This window comes from Physeter macrocephalus, chromosome 12 (genome assembly GCF_002837175.3).
Source record: "Physeter macrocephalus isolate SW-GA chromosome 12, ASM283717v5, whole genome shotgun sequence".
In the NCBI taxonomy this organism is placed as follows: domain Eukaryota; kingdom Metazoa; phylum Chordata; class Mammalia; order Artiodactyla; family Physeteridae; genus Physeter; species Physeter macrocephalus.
In genome coordinates this window covers 56,559,580-56,570,590 of record NC_041225.1, presented here as the reverse complement: position 1 = coordinate 56,570,590, position 11,011 = coordinate 56,559,580, and the positions used below count along the sequence as shown (strand labels likewise).

At 39.2% G+C, this 11,011-nt stretch overlaps 1 protein-coding gene across 17 annotated transcripts in view; it reads right to left on the bottom strand.

Moving 5' to 3' along the window:
* TMEM178A (transmembrane protein 178A) overlaps window positions 1-11,011 on the bottom strand; it is a 262,811-nt gene that overhangs the window by 196,600 nt on the left and 55,200 nt on the right. The window contains exon 5 of one of the 17 annotated variants that reach the window (XR_008618887.1): window positions 6,067-6,139. The exons of the other annotated variants lie outside the window; for them this stretch is intronic. The gene's annotated coding sequence lies outside the window, so the exon portion shown is untranslated. Of the gene's footprint in view, window positions 1-6,066; window positions 6,140-11,011 lie in introns of those variants that run through there. 17 annotated transcript variants of the gene reach the window in all.

Here is an 11,011-nt window from a genome sequence, read left to right as displayed (position 1 = left end):
AGAGGGAAGAGATATGGGAACATATGTATATGTATAACTGATTTACTTTGTTGTAAAGCAGAAACTAACACACCACTGTAAAGCAATTATACTCCAATAAAGATGTCTAAAAAATAAATAAATAAATAAAAGAAAACAAGCTCATGGTTACCAAAGCAGAAAGGGGGTGGGGGAGGGATAAATTAGGAGTTTGGGATTAGCAAATACAAACTACTATACAAAATAGATAAACAACAAAGTCCTACTGTATAGTACAGGGAAATATATTCAATATTCTGTAACAAACCATAGTGAAAAAGATATGAAAAAGAATATATATACATATATAACTGAATCACTTTGCTGTATACCAGAAACTAACACAATATTGTAATTCAACTTTACTTCAATTAAAAAGTAATTATCTGAAACTTGTTGTTAGAGTATTTGTTCATTCTGTACTAATGATATTGACAATGATAGCTGCCACTTATTAAGTACTTACAATACACTAGGTATTTTGTATGCCTTAATTCATTTCAATACTTTCCCAAACCCTGGAAGGTCAGAATTATTATCACCATTTTACAGCTACAGGAACTGAGGCTCTGTGAGATTAGGTAACTCTCAGCCAGAGTAATAGAGCAAAGACCACCACCTTCCCCAGCTCTGCTCTTTACCTGCTGCTGTTGCCTTTGTCCAATTTCTAATAATCTCTGCTTGTATACAAAATCACACAGGGCCCATAGAGCATTTCTAAACCTAAGCAAACATGACCTAAATGTCTTCATGAAACACTGGCTATTACATAGGCCAGATTCAACCAGCTTTTATTTACAACTGAAAATTATATTTTAACAGAAAAATAGATGTGCTACCCAAACCCAATCAACTTATTCTATCACATCTCTAAAACAGGTTTACCAGGTTATTAATTGCAGCCACAGAGAATAACACAAGAAAATGTTCTTGGATGTATACCATCCTCAGCCCAATAGGTAAGGCTTCCAGCACATAGCCTAACACACTATTCTGCCTCCTTCCCTTCCTCTGGTACAAGTTGTAGAAATGAAACAGTGAGCTGTGCAGGCAGATCAGGAAAGAACAGCTGGAAAGCAAGGCATCCAAAAACAACAGGATAGAGAATTACAGGCTTATCACCCACAGGCGTGGTTCACAGTCCTCTCCAAACCACCTCTTGAGAGACACAATTGCCAGTTATGGTTTCATCCAGAAACTGGCCTTGGCCCAGAGCCTTTCATTCACTTGGGCAGGGACACTGCACACCTAAGAGGTCATTCCCAGCCAATAGATATGCTCTCCATGGTCCCTTTAATCAAGCCCTGTATTGATGTTGGAGATAAGTTCATTAAAAGTAACCAAAGGACAGAATTGGGAACCATGGAACTAGGATAGGAAGAGTAAGCGTAAGAAAATGGAAGCCCCTGGAACAATTATATGAAGAGCCCCAGGGAATGATTTTGAGGTGGAGGTCAGAGGGAAGCAGGACATGTATACTGTGACATGTCTACTTAGATTCTGGCGCTCCAAAAAGAGAATTTATGACATTTGAACACACATTTCCTAGTTTGGGAAGGAATAATAATGAGATGAGATTACTATACGCTGAGCACTTTGCCCAGTACATAGGAAGCACTCAATAAAAAAGAGCTGCCACTACTATTATCATTAAAAATTTGCTCCTGGGGCTTCCCTGGTGGTGCAGTGGTTGCGCGTCCGCCTGCCGATGCAGGGGAGCCGGGTTCGCGCCCCGCTCTGGGAGGATCCCGCATGCCGCGGAGCGGCTGGGCCCGTGGGCCATGGCCGCTGGGCCTGCGCGTCCGGAGCCTGTGCTCCGCGACGGGAGAGGCCACAACAGGGGGAGGCCCGCATACCACCAAAAAAAAAAAAAAATTTGCTCCTTATCATTAAGACTAGTTAAGGATGTTATACAAGATATAGTGCACCTGTGTATATAAGGGGCTGCCGAGGTGGGTATTGTGGTAGGCTTAAAATGGCCCTCCTGAAGGTACCAGGTCCTAATCCCTGGAAACTATAAATGTTACATTATTTGAAAAAAATCAGTCTTTGCAGATGAGATTAAGTTAAAGATCTTGAGATGGAGGAGTTTATTTTGGATTACCTGTGTGGGCCCTAAATGCAATCACAAGTGTCCTTACAAGAGAGAGGAAGTTTACACACACACACACACACACACACGAACACACACACACACACACACGCTGGCAATGTGAAGATAGAGCAGAGAGAAATTTAAAGATGCTGGCCTTGAACTGGCCTTGAATATTGGAGTGATGAAGCCTCAAGCCAAGGAATGCTAGCAGCCACCAGAAGCTGGAAAATGCAGGAAATAGGTTCTCTCCTGGAGCCTCTGCAGGGCACACAGTCCTGCGAATACTGAACTGGGCCCAGTGATACCGAGACTGGACTTCTCACCTCCAGAACTGTGAGATAATAAATTTTGATTGTTTTAAGCCACCAGGTTTGTGGTACAGCAGCCACAGAAAACTAATACAGGTATTAAATGGCTTTTCAACCTAGCAAAACTTATCAGTAAACTGTTGTCCAGCATGAGGCCTAGCTAATGAGTATTAATTGGATTATGCAGTTTCAAAGGTATAGACAATGATGTGCTGATAAACCAGTACTCTGGAGAAAAAACAAAACAAAACAAAACCCTGATTTTTAGCAGATGCCAACTCCTTTACTATAAATACTCCCACCATGGCCCAATTCCAAAGATTTAACATCTGGCTCACACAATTCTTTTGTACTGAACAATCAGCTGCCACAAACTGGTAGGAGCTGACTTCAGAACCTCCCTGTAGAGGTGCTCCAAACCACTAGCAAAATTGCTCTCAAACTGTACTGAGCATAATTTAATTTCTCCTTGATAATCCTGAAGGGTACTTCATGGTATTGTAGTTCCTGAGAGTCAACATGGGGAACATTAATTAATGTTGCACTGTGTACGTGCAGAGTTGCTAATGAACAGAGTTGTGGTGGATAGATTAAACACCGAAGGGCTGAGAAGGAAAAGGCAGAACAGAATTTCCCATCGGTTGTTAGTCATATGGTTTTATTCCTTGGGGAGCTCTGGAAGGAATCCAGCAGAGGCTATCCCCTTCCTTAGGTAAATTTATTATGGTGTAAATAGTAATAACTGTGACAGAAATCATAATCATTTTCTTTCAATGGAATAAGGTTTTACAATTTTCAAAGTGAATTGGACTTTCACCTTGAGGAAAATAGAATAGAGGCTTTATCTCCAGAAACAAATGAAGTGTGTAAAATTCAGTCTCTCTCTCTTCAGCCTCATTCTACTGACTTCTCAGTAGCATTCCAGTTATACATATCTGGGGCTTGGGAAATTTTCCTAGCTCCTGGGAAGGAAATTAACTAAAACATACAACATCTCTGGCAAGAGGCACAATTTCACACAAAAACTTGCTTGCAATAACTTCATATATTGCTTCCCCGGGTGGAATCACTGTCTCTAGGGAAAGCTTGGGTCTAAAACAACAACTCTGTTTTTAATGAAAATGAGAGCTGAATGCTAAAACCAGCAGCCTTTATTTCTCAAGGAGAAGTCTCCACCTTAAAAATCACTTTTTACAGATGCCGTCACGACAGAGATAAGTTCTTCCAGATTTTTTTCTTTATGTTTTCAGAGCATAAAAACATTTTAAAACTTCTTGAGTGAAAAAAATAAGCAAATATGGTTACTACTTCTGCAACTTAACAGTATTTCCTGTAGATGAAATATTACAGAGTATTTGCTATTTATTGATACATGAAATTGGAGGTGGTGGGTGGTCACTGGAGAAAGATTGGTGGTTATGTGATTTATTCCTCAGTTAGGTTATGGTAATCAATGCTTTCAAATTTCAAAATTGCTTTATATGGCATATATGTATGCCATATATGATATATATTATACATGTAAATATATTAATATTTATTGTACATATTATATAAATAAATTATATATATTTATGGAAATAAAAGCAATATAGTTATTAGCCATCATTGCTAGTAAAGGACAATAAAACCATTTCAATATTAAAGGATGAGGTTAGCACTTGTGTTTCAATATGGGTGTAGTGCATGCCCTTTATGTTCCCATATGTACAAGGACCAGGATCTGAACCACAGGCTGTACTTCATGGTGTACCCTATTTTTAAAAGATTTTCAGAATGCCGTTGTTGATCATCACAGTGATGAGATGGTATTAAGATGTTTGACAAACGCCTACTGCAGGCAACATGTTCATTCCTTATAGGAAAGGGAGGGTCAGAGCTAGGAGGGTGAAGAACTAGATTTATGAAGCTTCAGTCCCTTCACTGAAGACTGACAGGGAGCCAGTTCAAGCTCTCTGACTGTCCCGTAGGCATTGTGGTATAAAAGTAGATAATTTGCTGTGAGCTTAAAATACAAAACCAATAACCACTCTTAACTTTGCTACTGGATTGACTAATCATTTTGCTTGTGAAATTATGTATACCTTGCAGAAAATTTTAAGAAAATCTTTGCAGTGTACATCAATTGAGCCCCCAAAATGACTTCCCTCTATTATAACACAAATGTCTGTCTGTAACAATTTTAACTAGCACTTTCCCACAAGTGAGTGTGTTCAAAAACCCTTAAAAAGATTCTAATAATCAGATGTCAAATACAATGAGGTAGGAGGAGGAAGAAGGAGAGTACGGAGAAGTAACAATTCACAGATAATCCAGTAATGCAACCCCTTAAATTAAAATATATAATCTCAACTGCTACTGCAAGAATTCCAAAGCATGTTCTTGCTCTTGGATAAAATCAGTAACAAAAAATGAGATGGTCAAAAGATAACAGCAAAAAGCGATCAGGAGAAATCATGATTTTGTAATATCCCCAAGCCAAAGGAATAATCCCCAAAGAGTGAGAGGAATGTGGGTTTTGGATTAAGATATAGACCAAGGTTTGAATCCTGGGTGTCCATTTACAAGCTGTGGAATAACCTTGGGCAATTCACCTAATTCCTCTGAACCTTACTTTCCTCACTTCTTTTTTTTTTAACAAAAAATTTGTAAAAATTTATTTATTTATTTTTATTTTTGGCTGCCTTGGGTCTTTGTTGCTGTGTGTGGTCTTTTCTCTAGTTGCAGCGAGCGGGGGCTACTCTTCGCTGCAGTTCGCGGGCTTCTCATTGGGTGGCTTCTCTTGTCTCAGAGCATGGGTTCTAGGCGCGCGGGTTTCAGTAGTTGTGGCATGTGGGCTCAGTATTTGTGGCTCAAGGGCTCTAGAGTGCAGGCTCAGTAGCTGTGGCGCACGGGCTTAGTTGCTCCGCAGCATGTGGGATCTTCCCGGACCAGGGCTCGAACCCATGTGCCTTGCACTGGCAGGTGGATTCTTAACTACTGCACCACCAGGGAAGTCCCCCTCACTTCTTTTTTTTTTTTTTTTAACATCTTTATTGGAGTATAATTGCTTTACAATGGTGTGTTAGTTTCTGCTTTATAACAAAGTGAATCAGTTATACATATACATATGTTCCCATATCTCTTCCCTCTTGCGTCTCCCTCCCTCCCACCCTCCCTATCCCACCCCTCTAGGTGGTCACAAAGCACCGATCTGATCTCCCTGTGCTATCCGGCTGCTTCCCACTAGCTATCTATTCCCTCACTTCTTAAGTAAGATAATTACACCTACTTCATAAGGTTTTTGAGAAGATGCATAGTAGAAGCTCAGTAATTCTAACTATCACAACAGATAGGAAAGTCTGCTGTGTGGTTCTCTCTGAGGCTGTGGGTAAGTGGATAAGGATGCCTCTAGCTGATGTGCGTCAGGGGATATAGCTGTTCTCAGAGGCAGGAAGGGTTGGGAGTGTGTGAAGGCTCCCCTGCTCCTATACTTCATTTGTATACTTTTGTCACCACCACAGGAGTCACCTGGCTGTAGTTAAGCCTTCACTGAGATGGTATGCATCATTCCAATTCCCATCTGGACAGAGGAAGGCCCAGAATTATTGACCTGCCTCTCCGCAAAATTCACCGACTGCCCCCCTCCAGGAAGTCATCTGAGGGGTGGGTGTCTCGCGGTGGCAAGAGGCCTTGCAGCTGACAGCATACATTCTTTGCCCATTCTATGCATCTTGTACTGAAAGGGAGAACAGCACAGTGATAAGGAGGACAGGTTTTGACGTCAAACAGACCTATTTTCAAAGCCTACCTCTGCCATGTGCCACCTCTAAGCCACAATCTTCTAAACAGTAAATGATGATCATAATAGCATTTACCTCACAGGGTCATTAGGAAAATTAATGGCCAGCATATATTGAGTGCTGTCTCCAAGCAAGTACTATTCTAAGGGCTTTGTTTAATTTAACTCATTTTTCACTTCAACTCTGTGAAGTATTAGCATCCCCATTTTACAGATGGAGAAACTGAAACACGGTTTCCACTGCTTGCCCAACGACCCAGAGCCATATTAGTTTGGCTCTGTGTCCGTGTTGTTAACTACTATGCAACCTGGCCTAAGGAGAATAAATGAAATACGCACATACAGCACTTAGCAGTGTCTGGCACTTAGAAACCAATCCACATGTGCTAGTAGTGTAGTAAATTTAGCTACTGTGCATCTGATACTTCTTTATGAATTCCTGTTTGGGTTGCTACCTGAACCTCTGTTGGTATGTGTTCACAGCATTTGTAGTCTGGCTCATCAGTAGATAAAGTCATGATGCAGATTTTGGGGGGCCATTCTGGCTGAATTTTCCCAAGTCATTGGAACTGTCAGTGAATGGCTGGGCAGACTGATCAATAGGACCTGCAGTAATTGTTATTCATCCCCTGGGTAATTTGGCACTTGATCTCACCAAACCATTGAGAAATTGGTTCTATGGGCAACTAACTTCAGAAATGATGAATCTTGGCAAAAACTATGGCCATCATTTAGGCTAATAAATTTTTCTATGTGATAATTCCCTATGTGAGTTACAAACTTAGTAACATAATTTGAAAGGAAATTATTTTGTGTTCATTGTATGTGGGAGCAGAAGGAGAGTAAGAAGAGGGGGAAAGTTAGAGCTTAACAGTATAATTCTGCAAATATCCCAAGTGGGGAAAAAAACCCAAATGACAGAAAAAGGAACTATTAAGGAAGATGCAATTGCATTCTTATTGGATATATTTTTATCACCATTTAATCCATGTCTTGTAACTTTTCTGAAAATCAAGACTGTCAAAGGGATCATAAAATGATTCCACTGTGCATCAACTGTGTTTTGTAGGGGAAAGAACGAAGGTTCTCAAGCACTACCACCAGATGGGCTGGAATTTTAATACCAGCCTTCACACTTACCAGCTGTGCAAATTTGGCTGCATTACTTAACCAATGTGAGCAGAAATTTCCTGATATCTAAAATTCAAATAGTATCCCTCATCCAACAAATTTGTGGCAAGGATTAAAGTGTGTTAAAGTTTTGTCACATAGGAAATGCTCAATAAATGGTAGTTAATGTTGTTATTACTATCTTAGATTGGTTTCTCTTTCAATAAATTTCTGTGACCTAAATGAGGAAGCTCATTCAAGGCATATATCCAGATATTTCTTAAAGGGATTTTTTTAATCTGCATTATATGCATCAATATTGTTTACTTGAGTGGAAGAAATTCTAGAGTGGAGAACTGACATTCTAATGACTAGACAAAATTAATCAGGTAAATTATCCAATCAGTTCAGGGGAAAAAAAAACAGGGTTCAAAACAGGGTTCTTTCCCCCCTCTGCCTATGGGTTCAGTTTACTGCTGCAACCCTCTAATTTGTTTTAGCTGTGGAAACATGGCCATTCCATTGCCAATTTTACCCAGAAACTGGAACTATATTTTGAAATAGGACAATTGGATTTAGAAAATTACTTTTATACGAATAGCACTCATTTATAACTAGCTATTCAAATATCCAGTGACAGCATAATAAAAATTTAGGGCCTTCATTTAATTAAATGCTCCGGTTTACTATTCCCTGAAAGTAGTTACACACATTTGGGAACTGCTCTCTTTCACGTATTTAAAATAGCATCTAACATTAAGACAGTAATTTATTAAGAAATAACCTGCTGGGCTTCCCTGGTGGCGCAGTGGTTAAGAATCCACCTGCCAATGCAGGGGACACGAGTTCGAGCCCTGGTCCGGGAAGATCCCACATGCCGCGGAGCAACTAAGCCCGTGCGCCACAACTACTGAGCCTGCGCTCTAGAGCCCACGAGCCACAACTACTGAAGCCCGTGCGCCTACAGCCCGTGCTCCCCGACAAAAGAAGCCACCGCAATGAGAAGCCCGTGCACCGCAACGAAAAGTAGCCCCCGCTTGCCGCAACTAGAGAAAGCCTGCGTGCAGCAACAGACCCAACGCAGCCAAAAAAAAAAAAAAAGTAACCTGCTGATCTGAAAATGCTGATGTGATTTCAAAATGTATTTAGGATGAATCCAACTCAATGAGGCTTACAGGCATAAGATTTGAGGAATAAGAAGCTTATTATAGGATTTTCATGGCTACCTCAAAATGGCAAATGAAGAAAAATTGCAGAAATCAGGACTACATGTTGTAATCAAAAGGGAACCTTCCTACAGACTGAAACAAACTTGGAAAACAAATGAATGGAAGATTAAACAATGAAGTCTGAGTAATATTACTTGTTTCCCTGTGATTAAAGCCTAACAGGAACCATGATTCAGAATGTAAACACATGCTAGTATAGTGGACCTCACTAGTTTATACTTTGGTAAACCACAGCTGCCTCAAACTTACCATTGAAAAGGTGTTTTGGCGAAATGAAACTAGCCACCACTTTTTTTTCATGCATGTGATATATTATTCATAATAAGTACTTCTTATGATAGGAACAAGCATACTTATAATAGTCTAACGATTCTGCAAAATATATTTATAATATATGATCCCCTTCACCTGAAACTAATATAATATTATGAGTCAACTATACTTTAATTTAAATATATATATAGAATTCTCATATTTTTCATACCTAATTCACAAAATATTCAAGAATTTCCCATTATGCGCTTAATTTTACAGTCTAAATTTTTAGATGCCTTCCTTTTTCTGAGCTGGCAGCTTTACTAGTGCACTACTACAAACATACATTGCCAGTGTCTACAGCCAAATGCTAAGTGATTTCTCTGCTTTGTTAGTAATTTTTATCAGCTTTTATATGAAACTTCCTTTCTGTAGGTCTAACTGAAGACCAAAAGATAAAACATCCTTTTCTATACTTCAAGCTAATTTTCTCTAAAGTATCCTGTCATCAGAAACCAACTACTAAGTCTAAAAGACTTTCCATGATTTGGACTTTTCGTTCACTCCTCAGACTATATTAACTACCTCCTGTGCACCATGTCCTGGGGATACAGTAAGACATGAACTCTGCTCTCAAACAACATTCAGCTTATTAACAGAGATGTAAACAAACCATAGCAAACACAATGTGCAATATATCACATATTAGAGGTAGGTAGAATGGAGGCCCAAAGGAGGAAGTAGTCAATTTTCACAGAAAAAAAAGTAAAGAAAATTCTAGAAGGCTTCATGGAGGCATTGACACAAAAGGTAGTGTCTTAAATGTAGATGAAAATCTGTGGCTCTCAGAGGTTGTTCAATTTACTTGCATGTTCAATATACTTTTTTTAATCAAAAAATGAATTGCTTAAAAAAAAAGCATAGGATTCTACATCTATGTCACCTACTCTCTTATACTGTTTTACTTCCTATTCCTGACATTCTGTTTCTTCCAGCACTTATCTTGACTTCATTTTTTCCTTTTAAGTAACTAATCAGTTTTGCTATCAACATGAAAATTCTTTTTAAAATAGTTATGATACAACCCAGTGATGCCTCACCTAGGTATATAACTCTCACAAGGAGATATGTACAAGAATGTTTATTCCTGCATGATTTGTAAGAGGAAAATAACAGAAACAATTCAAAGATAAAATGTGGTCTTTTTATACAATGGAATGCCATAAAGCAGTTTAAATGAATAGAAGATGTATATTAATCCATGTGGAGTGAAAACTTGAGAAGAAAGTATAGAACATATTATTTAATAAAGATGGAAAACAGGCAAATCAACACTATTTATTGTTTATGGATGCATATATAAAAATTTAAAAACACAAAAAAATTAAAACTGGAGATTCAGGATAGCTGTTACCTCTACAGATGGCAGGAGAGGAATGGGACAGATTAGTTACAGGGGCTTTAACTACATGTGTAAGATTTTATTTTGGAAAGAAGGAAGAGAGAGAAAAGAAAGAAAGGAAGAAAGGGAGGGAGGGAAGAGACGGGGAGGAAGAAAGAGATCTGGAGCAAATATGGCAAAATTTTATTATATGACTGAGTTGGATGGTTGATACATGACATTTTGTTATATTATTCTCTATAGTTTTCTGTATGTTTGAAATAATCTACAGTAAAATGAAAGATGCGCTAATCTTTATAATATCAATCTTCAGTGTTATTAACCAAATCTAATAGTCAAACAAAAATTTTAAAGTAAAAAATTAGCAAACTGAACATACAATTTTCTAGTTCTCCTAGTAAAGAAACATACTTGCTTCTAGGGAAGATACTATGTACAGTGTAACTTTCCCACTCCCCTTCTAGAGCATCCTTAAGGAAGACGAAGTGGGTGTCTTGGACACGCTGGTGCTTATCAACTACTTTGCTGTGAACCAATTTGTGAAAGAGTTCCTGAAAAACCAGTGAAGGATTGACAATTTGCTCAACCCTTATTTACACCTTTTTTTTTCCAAGTCCCCTCAGAATTTTTTTTTTTTTTTTTTTTTTTTGTGGTATGTGGGCCTCCCTCTGTTGTGGCCTCTCCCGTCGCGGAGCACAGGCTCCGGACGCGCAGGCTCAGCGGCCATGGCTCACGGGCCCAGCCGCTCCGCGGCATGTGGGATCCTCCCAGACCGGGGCGCGAACCCGGCTCCCCTGCATCGGCAGGCGGACG